This window comes from Salvelinus alpinus, chromosome 6, assembly GCF_045679555.1.
Source record: "Salvelinus alpinus chromosome 6, SLU_Salpinus.1, whole genome shotgun sequence".
NCBI lineage: Eukaryota > Metazoa > Chordata > Actinopteri > Salmoniformes > Salmonidae > Salvelinus > Salvelinus alpinus.
Window position 1 is genome coordinate 11453469 of NC_092091.1, and position 20946 is coordinate 11474414.

Sequence of the window (20946 nt, forward strand, 5' to 3'; positions counted from 1 at the left end):
ACAAATTCATGGCATACGTACACTGGTGAATAATGCTCGATGTTATACACCTGTCAGCAGCGGTTGTGGCTGAAGTAGACAAATTCATGGCATACGTACACTGGTGAATAATGCTCGATGTTATACACCTGTCAGCAACGGTTGTGGCTGAAGTAGACAAATTCATGGCATACGTACACTGGTGAATAATAGGATGGCTGCTGTTTTACGGGCTTCTAACCAACTGTGCTATTTTGTTCATTTTTTTCACAATGTTTGCAACTTATGACCGAAAAAGAGCTTCTGGACATCAGAACAGCAATTACTCACCTCAAACTTAACTTCCTGACTGGTGTCTTGAGATGTTGCTTCAATATATCCACATCATTTTCCTGCCTCATGAAGCTATCTATTTTGTGAAGTGCACCAGTCCCTCCTGCAGCAAAGCACCCCCACAACATGATGCTGCCACCCCCGTGCTTCACGGTTGGGATGGTGTTCTTCGGCTTGCAAGCCTCCCCTTTTGTCCTCCAAACATAACGATGGTCATTATGGCCAAACAGTTCTATTTTTGTTTCATCAGACCAGAGGACGTTTCTCCAAAAAGTACAATCTTTGTCCCCAATTTGGCTATTTCAGCCACAACCGTTGCTAACAGGTGTATAACATCGAGCACACAGCCATGCAATCTCCATAGACAAACCGTAGTCTGGCTTTTTTATGGTGGTTTTGGAGCAGTGGCTTCTTCCTTGCTGAGCGGCCTTTCAGGTTATGTCGATATAGGACTCATTTTACTGTGGATATAGATACTTTTGTACCTGTTTCCTCCAGCATCTTCACAAGGTTCATTGCTGTTGTTCTGGGATTGATTTGCACTTATCCCCCAAAAGTACGTTCATCTCTAGGAGACAAAACGCGTCTCCTTCCTGAGCAGCATGACGGCTGCGGGGTCCATGGTGTTTATACTTGCGTACTATTGTTTGTACAGATGAACGTGGTACCTTCAGGCATTTGGAAATTGCTCCCAAGGATGAACCCGACATGTGGAGGTCTACAATAATTTTTCTGAGGTCTTGGCTGATTTCTTTAGATTTTCCCATGATGTCAAGCAAAGAGGCACTGAGTTTGAAGGTAGGCCTTGAAATACATCCACAGGTACACCTCCAATTGATTCAAACTATTTAAATTAGCCTGTCAGAAGCTTCTAAAGCCATGACATAATTTTCTGGAATTTTCCAAGCTGTTTAAAGGCACAGTCAACTTAGTGTATGTAAACTTCTGACCCACTGGAATTGTGATACAGTGAATTATAAGTGAAATAATCTGTCTGTAAACAATTGTTGGAAAAATTACTTGTGTCATGCACAAAGTAGATGTCCTAACCGACTTGCCAAAACTATAGTTTGTTAACAAGAAATTTGTGGAGTGGTTGAAAAACGAGTTTTAATGACTCCAACCTAAGTGTATGTGTCACGACTTCGGCTCCTATCCTTTTTCGGGCGGCACTCGGCGATCGACGTCACCAGCCTTCTAGCCATCGTCGCTCCATTTTTCATATATCCATTTGTCTTGTCTTGTTTTCATACACACCTGGTTTTCATTTCCCCAATCAATCTACTTGTATTTAACCCTCTGTTTCCCATCATGTTTTGTGTGTAATTGTCTTCATGTCAAGTGATGTTCGTTAAGCGCTTTTACTTTATTGTTCCGGTTTTTGAGCGTGTTTGTTTTGTCGTGCTCCCGGTTTGGAACTATAATAAAGTACGCTTTATTTAATCATACTCTGCTCTCCTGCACCTGACTTCGCCTTCATACACATCTTGACAGTATGTAAACTTCCGACTTCAACTGTATGTGAGAATGCTGTTCATTGACTACTACTCAGCATTCAACACCATAGTACCCTCAAAGCTCATCACTAAGCTAAGGACCCTGGGACTAAACACCTCATTCTGCAACTGGATCCTGGACTTCCTGACGGGCCGCCCCCAGGTGATAAGGGTAGGCAACAACACATCTGCTACGCTGACCCTCAACACGGGGGCCCCTCAGGGGTGCATGCTCAGTCCCCTCCTGTACTCTCTGTTCACCCACGACTGTGTGGTCATGCATGACTCCAACACCATCATTAAGTTTGCTGACGACACAACAGTGGTAGGACTGATCACCGACAACGATGAGACATCCTATAGGGAGAAGGTCATAGACCTGGCAGTGTGGTGCCAGGACAACAACCTCTCTCTCAACGTGAGCAAGACAAAGAAGCTGATCGTGGACCATTGGAAAAGGAGGGCCCAACAGGCCCCCATTTACATTGACGGGGCTGTAGTGGAGCAGGTTGAGTGTTTCAAGTTCCTTGGTGTCCACATCACCAATGAACTAACATGGTCCAAACACACCAAGACAGCCGTGAAGAGGGCACGACAAAACCTTTCCCCCTCAGGAGACGTAAAAGATTTGGCATGGGTCTCCAGATCCTCAACAGGTTCTACAGCTGCAAGGCAAGCGGTACCGGAGCACCAAGTCTAGGTCCAAAGGGCTCCTTAACGGCTTCTAACCCAAAGCCATAAGACTGCTGAACAATTAATCAAATGGCCACCCGGACTATTTACATCGACCCCCCCACCCCCTCCTTTACACTGCTGCTATTATCTGTGTAATACCTATGCATTTCCTGAACTGCGTTGTTGGTTAAGGGTTTGTAATTAAGCATTTCACGGAAAGTTCTACACTTGTTTTATTCAGTGCATGTGAATAATACAATTTTATTAGATTTGATTTGTGTGTGCGAGCATGCATGTGTGTGTGAAAGTCAAGAGTTTGTGTGTGTGTGTGTGTGTGTGTGTGTGTGTGTGTGTGTGTGTGTGTGTGTGTGTGTGTGTGTGTGTGTGTGTGTGTGTGTGTGTGTGTGTGTGTGTGTGTGTGTGTGTGTGTGTGTGTGTGTGTGTGTGTGTGAGAGAGAGAGACTTGGTGATGTCAGAGCAACCACAGAGACAGCACGGACAATGTGTGAAGTGTGTGTCAGACACCAGGCTCATAACACAGTGCTGTGACCAGCTCTAATAAGATAGAACACCAGGCTCATAACACAGTGTTGTGACCAGCTCTAATAAGATAGAACACCAGGCTGATAACACAGTGCTGTGACCAGCTCTAATAAGATAGAACACCAGGCTCATAACACAGTGCTGTGACCAGCTCCAATAAGATAGAACACCAGGCTCATAACACAGTGCTGTGACCAGCTCCAATAAGATAGAACACCAGGCTCATAACACAGTGCTGTGACCAGCTCTAATAAGATAGAACACCAGGCTCATAACACAGTGCTGTGACCAGCTCTAATAAGATAGAACACCAGGCTCATAACACAGTGTTGTGACCAGCTCTAATAAGATAGAACACCAGGCTCATAACACAGTGCTGTGACCAGCTCTAATAAGATAGAACACCAGGCTCATAACACAGTGCTGTGACCAGCTCTAATAAGATAGAACACCAGGCTCATAACACAGTGTTGTGACCAGCTCTAATAAGATAGAACACCAGGCTCATAACACAGTGCTGTGACCAGCTCTAATAAGATAGAACACCAGGCTCATAACACAGTGCTGTGACCAGCTCTAATAAGATAGAACACCAGGCTCATAACACAGTGTTGTGACCAGCTCTAATAAGATAGAACACCAGGCTCATAACACAGTGCTGTGACCAGCTCTAATAAGATAGAACACCAGGCTCATAACACAGTGCTGTGACCAGCTCTAATAAGATAGAACACCAGGCTCATAACACAGTGCTGTGACCAGCTCTAATAAGATAGAACACCAGGCTCATAACACAGTGCTGTGACCAGCTCTAATAAGATAGAACACCAGGCTCATAACACAGTGTTGTGACCAGCTCTAATAAGATAGAACACCAGGCTCATAACACAGTGTTGTGACCAGCTCTAATAAGATAGAACACCAGGCTCATAACACAGTGTTGTGACCAGCTCTAATAAGATAGAACACCAGGCTCATAACACAGTGCTGTGACCAGCTCTAATAAGATAGAACACCAGGCTCATAACACAGTGCTGTGACCAGCTCTAATAAGATAGAACACCAGGCTCATAACACAGTGTTGTGACCAGCTCTAATAAGATAGAACACCAGGCTCATAACACAGTGTTGTGACCAGCTCTAATAAGATAGAACACCAGGCTCATAACACAGTGCTGTGACCAGCTCTAATAAGATAGAACACCAGGCTCATAACACAGTGCTGTGACCAGCTCTAATAAGATAGAACACCAGGCTCATAACACAGTGTTGTGACCAGCTCTAATAAGATAGAACACCAGGCTCATAACACAGTGCTGTGACCAGCTCTAATAAGATAGAACACCAGGCTCATAACACAGTGCTGTGACCAGCTCTAATAAGATAGAACACCAGGCTCATAACACAGTGTTGTGACCAGCTCTAATAAGATAGAACACCAGGCTCATAACACAGTGCTGTGACCAGCTCTAATAAGATAGAACACCAGGCTCATAACACAGTGCTGTGACCAGCTCTAATAAGATAGAACACCAGTCTCATAACACAGTGCTGCAGATTCATTACTGTATCAATATATACACCTGTAGTACAATGAAAATAATAATGCTGTTATCATGAGACTGACTGTTAATATGAGACTGACTGTTATCATGAGACTGACTGTTAATATGAGACTGACTGTTATCACGAGACTGACTGTTAATATGAGACTGGCTGTTATCATTAGACTGGCTATAATCATTAGACTGGCTATTATCATTAGACTGGCTGTTATCATTAGACTGGCTGTTATCATGAGACCGACTGTTATCATTAGACTGACTGTTAATATGAGACTGGCTGTTATCATTAGACTGGCTATAATCATTAGACTGGCTATTATCATTAGACTGGCTGTTATCATTAGACTGGCTATAATCATTAGACTGACTGTTATCATGAGACTGGCTGTTATCATGAGACTGGCTGTTATCATGAGACTGGCTGTTATCATTAGACTGGCTGTTATCATGAGACTGGCTGTTATCATGAGACTGGCTGTAATCATTAGACTGGCTATAATCATTAGACTGGCTATTATCATTAGACTGGCTGTTATCATGAGACTGGCTGTTATCATTAGACTGGCTATAATCATTAGACTGGCTATTATCATGAGACTGGCTGTTATCATTAGACTGGCTATAATCATGAGACTGGCTATAATCATGAGACTGGCTATACTCATGAGACTGGCTATTATCATTAGACTGGCTATAATCATGAGACTGGCTATTATCATTAGACTGGCTGTTATCATTAGACTGGCTGTTATCATTAGACTGGCTGTTATCATTAGACTGGCTGTTATCATGAGACTGGCTATAATCATTAGACTGGCTGTTATCATGAGACTGGCTGTTATCATTAGACTGGCTGTTATCATTAGACTGGCTTTTATCATGAGACTGGCTATAATCATGAGACTGGCTATAATCATGAAACTGGCTATAATCATGAGACTGGCTATTATCATTAGACTGGCTATAATCATGAGACTGGCTATTATCATTAGACTGGCTATTATCATTAGACTGGCTATAATCATGAGACTGGCTGTTATCATTAGACTGGCTATAATCATGAGACTGGCTGTTATCATTAGACTGGCTATAATCATGAGACTGGCTATTATCATTAGACTGGCTATTATCATTAGACTGGCTATAATCATGAGACTGGCTATTATCATTAGACTGGCTATTATCATTAGACTGGCTATAATCATGAGACTGGCTATAATCACGAGACTGGCTGTTATCATGAGACTGGCTGTAATCATGAGACTGGCTGTTATCATGAGACTGGCTGTTATCATTAGACTTGCTGTTATCATGAGACTGGCTGTTATCATGAGACTGGCTGTTATCATTAGACTGGCTGTTATCATGAGACTGGCTGTTATCATTAGACTGGCTGTTATCATTAGACTGGCTGTTGTCATTAGACTGGCTGTTATCATTAGACTGGCTGTTGTCATTAGACTGGCTGTAATCATGAGGGAACAATGAGAAGACAGGAACATGAATATGCATTTGAAAATGAACAGTGAATGTGAACAACCATTTACACAGGACCATAAAGAGGAACAGTTTGCACAAAGAGAGGCCATTGCCTCAGCTCAGTATAAGACAGACATGGATTGGGCCATGAGCTTCTGATTAGATGCCCAATGTCACTCTCCAGAGAACAAACACCATACAGTGCCTTCGGAAAGTACTCAGACCCCTTGACTTTTCCCACATTTTGTTACGTTACAGCCTTATTCTAAAATGGATTAAATATAAAATAAACATCCTCAGTAATCTACACACAATACCCAATAGTGACAAAGTGAAAACAGGTTTTAAGACATTTTTGCAAATGTACAGGTTTTTTTTACAATCACTTTGGCAGTAATTCAGAAGGCGACAGTGCGGTTCATGCCAGGGAGACAGGTGAGGTGAGTAGAATGGGCCCGCTGAAGAACTTCAGAGCGAACTGGATCTGGAACAAACAGAGCCTTTCTAGGACCGTTACCTGGGTCAGGCTGGTTCTGCTGAGCCTGGCGAATATGGGACTCGATCTCCCAGGACACAGCGGGGAACGATGCAGGTGGATGGCATAATGGTCTCTGGCTCGGAACCTGTGTTGTCGGCGGTGAACTGACGGGAGAGCGCGTCAGCCTTGGTATTCTTAGATCCGAGGCGATAAGTGAGTGTGAAGTTGAATATTCCAAAGCACAAGGCCCACCTGGTCTGCCGGGAGTTCAGACGTCTGGATGTAGGATGGTCCGTCCACACGATGAAGGGGAGAACCAAGCCCTCCAACCAGTGATGCCACGCTTCAAGAGCCAGCTTCAAGAGCCAGCTTCAAGAGCCAGCTTCAAGAGCCTGCTTCAAGAGCCAGCTTCACAGCCAGAAGTTCCCGGTTACCTATGTCAACATTTCTTTCTGCAGGTGAGAGCTTGCGGGACAAGAAAGCACATGGGTGGAGCTTCACATCAGAGGGGGAACGTTGAGACAGAACAGCACCTACCCCGGTGTCGGAGGCGTCCACCTCGACAACGAACTGGAGTTCTGGGTCTGGCTTGTTGAGGATCGGAGCGGAAGTGAAGCGGCGCTTCAGTTCCCGGAACGCTGCCACTACCTCAGGGGACCAGTGGAATGGAGGTGGAGGTGAGAGGGGCTGCCAAATGACTGTAGTCGCGGATGAAACGTCTTTAAAAATTGTCAAAGCCCAGGAAACGCTGTACCTGCTTCAGATTCGATGGCACAGGCGACTGCCCTGGCCTTGGCAGGGTCCATCCGTAACTGTCCTTGTGAAATTATGTAACACAGGAAGGACACAGAGGAAGCATGAAACTCACATTTCTCAGCCTTAACAAAAAGCTTATTCTCCAACAGCCATTGGAGAACTTGGCGAACGTGTTACTGGTGAGCCTCAGAGTCCTTAGAAATAATTAGAATGTCATCCACATAGACAAAAACGAAGTGTCCAATCACATCCCTCAGAACGTCATTAACCAGGCTCTGCAAAACAGCAGGAGCATTAATGAGACCAAACGGCATGACCAAATACTCAGTGTCCAAGTGGTGTGTTGAACGCCGTTTTCTACTCGTCCCCCTCTCTGATGCGGACAAGGTGGTAGGCATTCGGGAGGTCGAGTTTAGTGAACACCGTTGCACCATGGAGGCGGGGCAAAAGCAGAACTGATGAGTGGCATGGGATACTTGTTCCTAACAGTGATACTATTCAGCCCACAGAAGTCTATGCACGGCCTCAGTAACCCATCTTTTTTCTTGACAAAGACAAAAACAGCCCCTACCGGAGAGAAAGAAGGCCAGACATGTTCTGCAGCCAGGGAATCCTGGATGTACTCCTCCATAGTCTCTTGCTCGGGGCGAGAGAGGTTAACCAACCGGCTACAGGGGAGAGGAGCTCCAGGCTGGAGGTCAATAGCGCAGTCGTATGCCGATGAGGTGGCAGAGAGCCAGGGTGTGGTGCTTGCTGAACACAGGATCTAGATCGTGATACTCTGGAGGAACTGATGACAGGTCCGGGGGTTCTGGAATTGACTGGGGCACAGACAAGGCACAGACAAGGGCAGAATGTAGACAATTAGAGTGACAAAATGAACTCCAAGTGGTGACCTTTCCAGAGGTCCAGTCAATCTGTGGGTTGTGCAGATTTAACAAAGGATGGCCAAGAACCAGGGGAGAGCGAGGGCAGTCGATTATGTGGAGACTGATCCTTTCCTGGTGATTCCCAGAGAGACACAGGATGACCGGCACGGTTCTCTCACTGACACGGGCGAGGAGCTGTCCATTGAGAGTGTTGGCATTGATAGGTGAATCGAGTGGAACAGTGTCCAGACCCAACTGGGTAACAACACCTCGGTCCAGGAAACTCTCGTCGGCACCCAAGTCGATGAGGGCAGGTAGAGAAAAAGCCTGGCTTTGCCATACAAGAGTGCTGTCTAGCAAGGGTCTGGGGGAAGCTGGGTCGGCGCTTGACTCAACACTATATCCCCCACAACAGCCGAGCCATCCCCTTTAGCTGGCCGCAGTGAACAAGTGGACACAAAGTGACCAACCTGGCCACAGTATAGGCAGCTCCTAGTGCTGACTCTCCGCTACCTCTCCTCAGGAGAGAGACGGGCCCGGTCGAGCCGTGTGGGTTCGGGTTTTGCCCTCTCTCCGACGCTCACGGAGACGGTTGTTGATGTGGATGGCGAGAGAAATGAGCTACTCGAGTCCATCAGGCTCATCCCTGGACACCAACTCATCCTTGATGGTTTCGGTGAGAGTGTTCTGGAATGCTCCCTGAAGGGCCTCCTCATTCCAGCCGCTCTCAGCGGCGAGGGTGCGAAACTCGATCCCCATCTCAGCAACACTATGGGAGCCTTGGCGGAGGGACAGGAGTCACTTGGCAGCATTCTTACCGCAGACAAGGTGGTCAAAGACTCTCCTCATCTCCTCCGTGAAGCTGGAGTAGGAGGAGCACAGGGGACTGTTTCTCCCACACAGATGTAGCCCAAGAAAGCACTGCTCCACAGAGGCTGCCAATCAGGAAGGAATCTTGGCCCGTTTGCTAGCATAAGCGTAGGGCTGTTGCTCGTATACCAGTGAACATTGTAACAAAAAGGCTCTGCAAGCTCCGAGGTTGCCGTCGTAACGCTCGGGGGCCGGAACGAATGGCTCACAGAGCAGAGGAGGCGAACTAGGGGCTGGTTGCGAGCTCTGGGCAAAGGGTCGGCCCTGCAGGTCAGACAGGCTCCGTGAAAACTCCTTGAAACTCCAGAAGGGTTTTCAGGGCTTGGTCATGTTGCTCAAGCAGGGCGCCTTGGCCGGCGAGGGTTTGGTGGAGAGGATCTGAGTCTGCTGGGTTCATGTCTTTGGCCAGATCGTACTGTCACGCAGAGCGGAACAGGTGAACCCAAGAGCAGACTCAGACGAGGAGACTGGGATGAGGTAACCAAGGTATTTATTGAAACACGGGGGGAAGATTGAGTGCAGGCCAGGGGAAGCTCGGGCGGGTTGCTGGAAACTAGGTGCGGAGGCTGAGGCGGGAGCAAGAGGTGTGGGGACAGGGTAAGCAGGTCTGGAGGGGAATCCAAGGGAGCGTAGAGTGGGGAATCCAGGACAGAGTAGCAGGACTGACGAGAAGTCAGACTGGAGACAGGGGCCAGAGTCAGAGCGGGCAGAACTGTAGCGGAGAGGAAAACAGCGTCAGGCAAGGGAAAACAGGCACAACAGGAACAAACGGCTAGAAACATGGACTGACTGGACAGAGATTACGATCTGGCAGTGTGGAAGTGGCAGGACTGAGTATTTGAAGAGGTCTTGATTATGGAACAGGTTGCAGCTGGTGGGGATCTGCTCTGACTCCAGCACACCTGTCTCCGCCCACACAATCACAAACACACACACAGTGAGGGAGAGGGAGAGAGCACTAGGGGAGTGGTGGCAGGTCAAGGAGACACCGGATGAGCACTAGAGGGTGTGGCAGGAGCAGATGTGACAATACTACAATATTTAATGATTGTATGAAGAACTACACTGTGAAACTATTTGTATCTTGTGTATGGAGGATCTAAATTAATGTTCCTATGGTATTTCATGATAAATGAGTTATTTGAACCAATGATTCTGCAAGTGCAAGGTTTCTTTGAAGATATGAATGTACAATGCAATGTTTTGAACATTGGACAGCCTGTATTACAAGTGAGGACTGTTTTGAGTTTTGCGCCTAGAGTTTTGAAAAATGACCACAAGGTTCTGAAATTAGTGCAAAAGTGACTGTAAAAAAACTGTAAGTAGCTGGTCCTTTTCAGTTCGTTGAGAAATCATTGAAACTAAAATACTAAATGATTTAATTGGAATGTAAGTTTACTTTCTGAATTGACTGATTTCAATTTGAATTGACCCCAACCCTGGTGTGTGTGTGCGTGTGTGTGTGTGTGTGTGTGTGTGTGTGTGTGTGTGTGTGTGTGTGTGTGTGTGTGTGTGTGTGTGTGTGTGTGTGTGCGCGCGCGTGTGTTTCTGTGTGTGTTTCTGTGTGCTTCCGTCATGTGTGTGTGTGTGTGTCTGCGTGTGTGTGTGTGTGTGTGTGTGTGTGTGTGTGTGTGTGTGTGTGTGTGTGTGTGTGTGTGTGTGTGTGTGTGTGTGTGTGTGTGTGTGTGTGTGTGTGTGTGTGTGTGTGTGTGTGTGTGCGTGTGTCCACCAGCCTTATGTTCGTATATGAGCAGAACACGTTTCCCTTAAAAATAAACAAAGACATTTGAAATGAGAGAAAAAAAGCTTTGTGATGATATGAGTCACGACAGAAGTGAGTGATGACGTTCTTCCATTCAAGAAAATAGTCCCCATTCTTATCTCTGTTCCTGGGGCCAGACAGTCCCCTTACACCTTAAGGCATACAAATCAGGCATCTTGGGGACATAAACAGCCATTTCTAGATGTTGAGTCCTATATGGTTGTATACAGAAAGTGGTCCTTTATGTCCTAGATAGAAAATGCTACATTACAGGAACTGATTCATTCAAGAGCATTTTTAGAAATGTTTTTTTTCTTCTACAAGTTCTGGTTTATTGTGGTAAAGGTAAAAAGAAAACTATAGAGGCATAATTTTTGTGAGTGAAGTTTTGTGAAGGTTTGTATATTGTGCTCATTACATTTTTTCACCTTTGGTTGACCATGATAATCTCACCTGCACAATGAATGCACTGAATCAGTGACAGAGGTTGAACGTTCTAAATATCCTTGAAATAATTCATACTTTTTGGTGATGATGTAGTGTAGGTAGTAAAACAGAAGGCACAGCTCAGCCTGACTTTTTCTAAAACCATACAGTGCATTCAGAAAGTAATCACACCCCTTGACTTTGTCCACATTTTTAATTTTTTTAATGTTTTATTATTTAACTAGGCAAGTCAGTTAAGAACAAATTCTTATTTACAATGACGGCCTACCGGGGAACAGTGGGTTAACCGCCTTGTTCGGGGGCAGAACGACAGATTTTTACCTTGTCAGCTCAGGGATTCAATCCAACAACCTTTCGGTTACTGATCCAAAACTCTAACCACTAGGCTACCTGGCTACCTGCTACCCCAGTTTAAAACAGATCAAATGTAGATGTTGTGTCACTGGCCTTTGACCCCATAATGTCAAAGTGGAATTATGTTTTAGAAATGTTTAAAAATTATAAACTGAAATGTCTTGAGTCAATAAGTATTCAACCCATTTCTTATAGCAAGCCTAAATAAGTTCAGGAGTAGAAAATGGCTTAACAAGTTACATAAGATGCATGTACTCACTCTGTCTGCGATAATAGGGTTTAAGATGATTTTTGAATGACTACCTCATCTCTGTACCCCACACATACAATTATCTGTAAGGTCCCTCCGTCGAGCAGTAAATTTCAAACACAGATTCAACCACAAAGACCAGGGAGGTTTTCCAATGCCTTGCAAAGAAGGGCACCTATTGGTAGATGGGTAAAAAATTTAAACAGATATTGAATATCCCTTACACGTTGGATTGTGTATCAACACACCCAGTCACTACAAAGGTACATGCATCCTTTCTGACTCAGTTGCCAGAGAGGAAGGAAACCACTCATGGATTTCACCATGAGGTCAATGGTGACTAAAACAATACGTTTAATGGCTGTGATAGGAGAAAACTGAGGATGGATCAACAACATTGTAGTTACTCCACAATACCTTAACCTAAATGACAGAGTGAAAAGAAGGAAGCCTGTACAGAATACAAATACTCCAAAACACGCATCCTGTTTGCAACAAGGCACTAAAGTAATACTGCAAAAAATGTGGCAAAGAAATTAACTTTATGTCCTGAATACAAAGCGTTATGTTTGAGGCAAATCCAACACAACACATCCCTGAGTACCACCCTTCATATTTTCAAGCATAGTGTTGGCTGCATCTAACTGAATAGAGCTAAGTACAAACAAAATCCTAAAGGAAATGCAGGGTTCAGTCTGCTTTCCAACAAACACTGGGAGACAAATTCACCTTTCTGCAGGAGAATAATCTAAAACGCAAGACCAAATAAACACTGGAGTTGCATACTAAGACGGCATTGAATGTTCCTGAGTGACTTAGTTACAATTTTGACTTAAATCGTCTTGAAAATCTATGGCAAGACTTGAAAATGGCTGTCTAGCAATTATCAACAACCAACTTGACAAGCTTGAAGAGTTTTAAAAAGAATAATGTGCAAATATTGTACAATCCAGGTGTACAAAGGTCTTAGAGATTTACAGAACTACTCACAGCTGTAATCACTGCCAAAGGTGCTTCTAACATGTACAGACTCAGGGGTGTGAATACTTATGTAAATGAGATATTTCTGGATTTTCCTTTTCAATAAATTTGCTACAATTTCTAAAAACATGTTTTCACTTTGTCATTATGGGGTATTGTGTGTAGATGGGTGAGAAAAAAATATATTTAATCCATTTAGAATTTACGTGCTACATGTTTACATGCTAGACATTCACCAGACGCTCTTATCCAGAGCAGCCTTACAGGCTGTAACACAACAAAATGTGGAATAAGTCAAGGGGTATGAACACTTTCTGAAGGCACAGTACATACTGTTTCCTGTTTCCTAAAACCATACATACTGTTTCCTGTTTCCTAAAACCATACATACTGTTTCCTGTTTCCTAAAACCATACATACTGTTTCCTGTTTCCTAAAACCATACATACTGTTTCCTAAAACCATACATACTGTTTCCTGTTTCCTAAAGCCATTACATACTGTTTCCTAAAACCATACATACTGTTTCCTGTTTCCTAAAACCATACATACTGTTTCCTGTTTCCTAAAGCCATTACATACTGTTTCCTAAAACCATACATACTGTTTCCTAAAACCATACATATTGTTTCCTGTTTCCTAAAACCATACATACTGTTTCCTAAAACCATACATACTGCTTCATAAAACCATACATACTGTTTCCTAAAACCATACATACTGTTTCCTAAAACCATACATACTGTTTCCTAAAACCATACATACTGTTTCCTAAAACCATACATACTGTTTCCTAAAACCATACATACTGTTTCCTGTTTCCTAAAACCATACATACTGTTTCCTAAAACCATACATAATGTTTCCTAAAACCATACATACTGTTTCCTGTTTCCTAAAGCCATTACATACTGTTTCCTGTTTCCTAAAACCATACATACTGTTTCCTAAAACCATACATAGTTTCCTAAAACCATACATACTGTTTCCTTAAACTACACATATCTCACAGAGGCAATAGAAAATGCACCCAGAATGAGAAATACTGTACACTGTAACAAATTGCTGTAAAAAAAGAGCAATATATTATATTATATATCAATGGTGTTCCACCACACTTCTGTAAAATTGCTGTATATTTACAGCAGCATACTGTGATTTATGGTGCATTGTGGGAAAATGCTGTGGGCGGCCTTGTAAGAGGCTATATTTGTTGCACCCGTTAGTGAGAATGCTGTACCCCACAGAATAGATTACCATACTTTTTTTGTTTATATATATTTGTCCTGTTAATGTAAAGTAACTTACTGGCTACTGCTCTGGCAGTAATTTACTGCAATTCATTACCACCCCACAGAATACAGTTCCATACTGTATTTTTGGAATCTGAAAAAACTTTTCCTGTAAATCTACAGTAATTTACTGGCTACTGTGCTGCCTGTCATTTACTGTAATTCAGTACCACCCCCACAGAATACAGTAAACTCCTGTAATTTTGGAGCGCCAAAAAACCTTTTTGTGGGTGCATGGTATTGTCGTGGCTCATTAACACATTTCGAGGCGTGCCTTGTAAGAGGCTATACTTGTTGCATTAGGTGAGATGTGGTAGTGATTCCCTAACAATTAAATGTATATACGGAACAGATCAAAGTGGCAGCAGGTCTTTGAGTGTTTAGCCATGTCCTTTTGATCTGTTTGGAAGCTTTTGTTTAGGCCTCTAGACGTGTAGGTGATACAAATGCCAAATATTATGATATATGCCGTAATATACAAATACCTAGCAGCCAACCTGCTTGCACTAATCCTATGTAATTACAGTGAAATACCAACATGACTTCAGTAGCATTTACTTTAAATGAGTGTAGTAAGCTCATTTTACAATATTGTACTAAGTCATTGCCCAGCATTTTACAGTACCATACAGGAAGCTGGTCACAAGTTGCTGTAAATTTTACAGTAATGTAATTTACACTAGCTAGAGACAGGAAAACAAACATCCAAAGGGTATTTTGTTACAAATATAAGACATTTTGAAGACCATTGTATGTTTAACTACAACAACATTCCCAGTAACGGTTACAGAAACGTTTTACTTGCTATGACTGTGAAATGTGTTTTTTTTATCAACCTGAATGCACTGACTGTAAGTTGCTCTGTACAAGAGCATCTGCTAAATGACCAAAAATGTAAATGTGAAAAATATGCTTTTGCAAAGCACAATGCTGGGTATTACTCTAATGAACTCCGCCCTCAAACTATTTGTTATTTTGATCAAATTTGGCTTTTTGGGGGGGGCAGAGGTCATAATAACAATATCCAGCAGTTTTCTTTGTGTGTTCATGTTCACATTTACATTTTGGTCATTTAGCCGACCCTTTTATCCAGAGCGCCTTACAGTCAGTGTATTAAACTAAGGTAAACAGGCATATACCACAACCGTAGCAAGTGAAGAGATTATGTTACCGTTATCGAGAGTGCTGTAGTTAAGCTGGCTACTTGTAAGTGTATATTTGTATTATAAAATACAAAATACATGTATTCTAATTAAACTGTTACAAAATAGGCTATATGAATTGTAGTTCAGGCCAGTGAAATATAAATTACAAACTAGGTAGTGAAAGTATCCTGCAACAGTTTACTAACCACGGTGCTTAAGACCTATATCAAATATATGTAACAGAAATACTGCCGTTGTTGGCACTAGTTACCAGCACTGTACATCTGCAACAGTTTACTAACCACGGTGCTTAAGACCTATATCAAATATATGTAACAGAAATACTGCCGTTGTTGGCACTAGTTACCAGCACTGTACATCTGCAACAGTTTACTAACCACGGTGCTTAAGACCTATATCAAATATATGTAACAGAAATACTGCCGTTGTTGGCACTAGTTACCAGCACTGTACATCTGCAACAGTTTACTAACCACTGTGCTTCCAGTAAATACACTGTAAATTCTAGAAATACAGCATGTTACTGTAATCAGGTGTTCCAGTAATATGCTGTAAATTTGTGTTACATTAAAGGTCCTGTAAATCTACAGTAATTTACTGTCTTTTTGTGCTGCCAGTAATTGACTGTAAAAATGACAGGAAATGTTTTACAGTGTAGTCATAAAAATCTCACTATTACCCTGTACATTATGAGAGACACCTTGAAAAGCCATGTCCAGAGAGACACAGGTTTTAAACCACTAATTCACAGCACTCCAGACCTAAACTTTACTAGTCTTAGTAAACAATCGCAGCGGGAATAATTTGGCATGTGACGTCTTGATGACGGCTCTGCTCATGGATCCCTCATTAGCCCTCCTTTCACTGCTTATTTCCGGGTTATTCACTAATTGCAGAAAATATGACATAATAGGTCTATGAACGTTGTGTGGTACTAGCTCAGAGATATAGATTGTGTTTCCATGATTTATAACACATTAGTAACACATTAACCACCAAAGCATATTTCAGAATCTGTGTTGTTTGTTTTTGTCGCACTGCTTTGCTTTATCTTGGCCAGGTCGCAGTTGTAAATGAGAACTTGTTCTCAACTGGCCTACCTGGTTAAATAAAGGTGAAATAAAAATAATTTAAAAAAATGACAGACAGGCCCGTTTGTTAACTACACTATATGTATGCCTACACCAGGCGTTCTCACACGCTATCACAGATCAGTACAAGAAGGCATAGCCTAGACACCCTTCACACACATGCACTGATGTCACCATGGGCTTAAATATACACATGGAAGGTGTCAAAACTCGACAAAAAAACAATTGTGTTTGTTGTATTTACGTCTCTTAAATCTAAAAAGTTATTCATGTTTAATGACATTACGTGTCCATAGCCTATATTTATAACAAAAGACTGCGATGATTTACCATCGTTTAACATTCATTGCCGGTCAACTTCTGTTCACGTGATAATGCCCTGACAAAATTATATTTCAAAGGGAAGTGATTTTCTGATGTCATCGTTCTAGTGGCCTCTGTCATAGCCTCTGTTAACACTCTCGGGTTAGCTGTTACCTTGCGCTGAACACGAGAACAGACAGAGAGGTGGTGATTTTTGTGGTCCAGGGGTGATAGGCCTATAGGCTGGCTACCTTTCTCAATGGAGACGATGAAATCCCAAGAGAGTCGACGTTTCTGGCCAGGATGTAACATGGCGTAGGGAACGAACGCCAGAGCCCTTCTTCGTCAAGTCATCGTGCCTCCTCCTACTTCTTCTTCTTCCCAGGCTCTCACCTACAGAAAACGGAAAAACAGTCGTATCATTAGTTCTGTTAGATTTATAGAGCATTGTCATTCAAATATAAAACAACTGAGTGGAAGAGGGTAGTCCCGTGCGCACAAATACAGAGGCTTTGAAAGAATGTGGAGATTGCATGAAGGCCATACGTCAACAATGCACATGCAGTGAAACGTCTTAAATTCACACTAATTTAATGACTGCTTCGAGAGATTCTATAACAGGTAAACGTTGCCTTGGTTGTTTCCTACATATAGCTCAAATCTTTTCCGAGACAGTTTAACAATTATTAGAGAATACAGATATGCCTAGTTAGGCCTTGGCTACTCAATGCATCGTTGTCTATCCATATTGCTCCACGCACACAAACTACAAAACATGACGTTTATATTTAGCCAATGGTATTGGCATTTAATGCATGCAGTGGTGTTCAAATACCAAAATAGTAATTAGGAAGTATGTAGGCTACCTATCCGAAATGCACATTACAACACATATACAACACCATGCAAAACAGTGGTTGTGGGTCCAATAAGAGACAACCAACTCGGGTTTGATCAAGGTCGGTTCAAAGCGAGAAGTTGACTTTTATCTCAGTAGGAAAATCTCCACTGTCAAGTGTAAACTATTGTTTTTATCTCAGTAGGACAATCTCCACTGTCAAGTGTAAACTATTGTTTTATCTCAGTAGGACAATCTCCACTGTCAAGTGTAAACTATTGTTTTATCTCAGTAGGACAATCTCCACTGTCAAGTGTAAACTATTGTTTTATCTCAGTAGGAAAATCTCCACTGTCAAGTGTAAACTATTGTTTTTATCTCAGTAGGACAATCTCCACTGTCAAGTGTAAACTATTGTTTTTATCTCAGTAGGACAATCTCCACTGTCAAGTGTAAACTATTGTTTTTATCTCAGTAGGAAAATCTCCACTGTCAAGTGTAAACTATTGTTTTTATCTCAGTAGGGAAATCTCCACTGTCAAGTGTAAACTATTGTTTTTATCTCAGTAGGACAATCTCCACTGTCAAGTGTAAACTATTGTATGCTCTTTATATGCATACGACTACTGTCTCAAATACTTTTCACCATAAGAAAACAAACCTGTGCCAAGAGCTAGTCAAATAAAGGCGTGAGCATGAAGTCCCATTTATGTTTATTTAGTGATCAATTTGAGCTGCAGATTGACAGAATGTGACGGCACTGAAATAGGGCCGAGGAAGAACCGAGTGTCGTCAGATTGGTGAAAATGTGACACTGTCCATGGTGGTGAACGGGAGTGTCACTGGTGCGTTCGTTGTTTCTTTCTCATAATAAATAGGAAAACAACCTTTGACCTCTGGGGATAATTCCCACGTCTTATACATTATAAAGTTACACTCGAAGCTTCAGTTGAGTTTGTATGCATGTTGTTACAAGTCTTGTCAGTTGACGAGGCCAAGGAGATGTGATGTCATTCACCGCAGACGAGAAGTAGGCCTATTGATATGAGTTCTGGATGTCTTGCAATGCCATTACGTCATTCTTATAAATAGCCGACCCTTGACTGTACGGATTAGTAGCAAACTATTTTGAATGAAACAAGCCAATACTATTCCCACATTCATATAATTGCTCCTGAAACGGTTGAGCTGATGCGTAATGGCCGGGGATACCCTGAACTCAGGGACAATAGAGTATAATACATCTTCCGGTGTATGCTTTTTAACTTAGTTTTTCGGGTGTAAATTGAGTTGTGTCATTACAGCAGTATTTTACTCTATCGAACTGGACAAGGAGTAAAAAACTGCGAGTTTTGTTTTCATGGTTTTGCGCATGTGCACAAGTGTGATGCACGGGAAAGATGCTCCATGCTGTTGGAAGTAAATTTGAGGAATGTTTCGGAGTTTGTCAACTGATCAATCAATTCAAATTGGGCTTCCACGTTAACTTATATGGCCCACAGATGTAAGGATGTGCTCCATGCTTTAGGCTTGATGAAAGGGGCAGTGGCGGGCGATGCTCGAAGGGGAATAGGCTACATATCAAAACATTGGGGGGAAACACGTGTGTGTGTTGTGTTGTGTTGTGTGTGTGTGTGTGTGTGTGTGTGTGTGTGTGTGTGTGTGTGTGTGTGTGTGTGTGTGTGAAAGAGAGAGAGAGAGAAAGAGTCGGCAGGGTGAAATAAAATAAGCATCTCAGCCTCTCCGCTCCTATTAGAGGACGGCTGCACACACAGTACGGCTCTTTCCCTCTCTCTCACACACACACACACACACACACACACACACACACACACACACACACACACACACACACACACACACACACTCTCTCTCGCTGCACGGTCACTATTGTGAGGCAGCAATATTAAAGTTAATAGTGCACTATAATGAATAGGGTATCATTCGGGATGCCGCAGCCTTATTTCTCAGCAGGGCGTTCTGCGTACCGCTGAGGGGACTATAGTATGTACTGATGGTGTGGATCTGGGGGGTGTGGTGCTATGAACTGATTGACATCACATTACTCCAAGTTGAGTCAAAAACATTTTCAGAAACTCTGGAGCTGAGAAATCTTTTAAATATCCCCGGGTTGGGAGGCACACCGAAGTTTGGAAATGGGACCTTAGGCTAACGATAAAAACAAATAACAAACCAAGTACAATTAACACGTAACAATTATATAAAGTAGGCCCAATAACAATGATAACAATAGTCAGAATAAAAATAAGTATGAACATAATATGAACAATAATTATAGCAAAAAATGATCATGTGAAAAAGAAAGAGGGGAGGGGGGAAAGACTAAAAATAGATTTTGTTGAAAAAAAAATCACGAAGCGTGCTTGCAAGACGTCTTGCGATGTGACTCGGCGAATGCGCCCTCCGCCAATGCTTTTTGGGGTAAGGGCTTCCCAGCTTGATAGTTACGTACAGCAAGCCCAGACCGCAAAAAGATTCGCGAAGGACAGATCAGATCGGCTTCTGTCTCTACATCCTGTCGAGAGTCCGTGAGTCTTAAGCAAGCGACATCAAAAAAGGTCGCTTCCTCGCTTATCTCCCGTCCCGTATTGGGTGCATCCAGCCATCAGCAACCCTAGGCAATTGTGTGACTCCAACTGAATCACACACTATGAGGCGAGGCGGGAGGGGTGGGTGGGGGGTAGGGGGGTGCTCCAAGCGAAGCTACATCAAAATGCCAACGCTACTGCATTCTACCGCTGTCCATGGTCCTGAATCTCATTCCTTCTCCGTAGTTTCATTTCTCCCACATCTCCCTTATTCTCCCTTCTCACCCTCAGTCCCTCTCTCTCTCGAATATTATTTGGTCCAAATGCACAAATGTTTAAGCCAGTTTGGTCGTTTAGGCGCTGAGTATCAGAAGGAGCACTGTTTTTATTTTGGTTCTATATATATATATATATATATATATTCCCCTCGTTCGTGATGTCGCCTAGTGGAGAACTAGCTCGCTGTAGCCGCTCGAGCGGTCTGTGTAAGGAGGGAGCAAGAAGTAATCTGCTCGCAATAAATAGAGAGCAGTGAGGGATCTTATTGGAGCAAACGAAAACTCGTCATCGACCAATCGGTGTCTCGCTCATATAGGGACCCCCCTTTTTAAAAAAAAAAGAAAGAAAAAAAAGAAAGGGGAAACCAAATTTTGTCCTAGCTGGTGAAAGTGACTTGATAAATGCGACCGAATAAGGTTTTTTTTATACAAAGAACATCTGGGTGGATTTTATATATCGATTGATCGATTGATTGATTGATTCTCGATTCGTGCATGGATTGCATCTTACCTACGGCTAATGCAAGTTGGCATACACAAACCAGATCACAATTAATTCTATCAGGTTTAGAATGATGAAAAAATAAATCAC

At 42.8% G+C, this 20946-nt stretch overlaps 1 long non-coding RNA gene across 4 annotated transcripts in view; it reads right to left on the reverse strand.

Moving 5' to 3' along the window:
- LOC139578143 (uncharacterized) overlaps positions 1 to 20946 on the reverse strand; it is a 45194-nt gene that overhangs the window by 16566 nt on the left and 7682 nt on the right. For all 4 annotated transcript variants that reach the window (XR_011675498.1, XR_011675496.1, XR_011675499.1 and 1 more), the window contains one exon: positions 16941 to 17082. This is a non-coding gene — a long non-coding RNA (uncharacterized lncRNA). The remainder of the gene's footprint in view (positions 1 to 16940; positions 17083 to 20946) is intronic.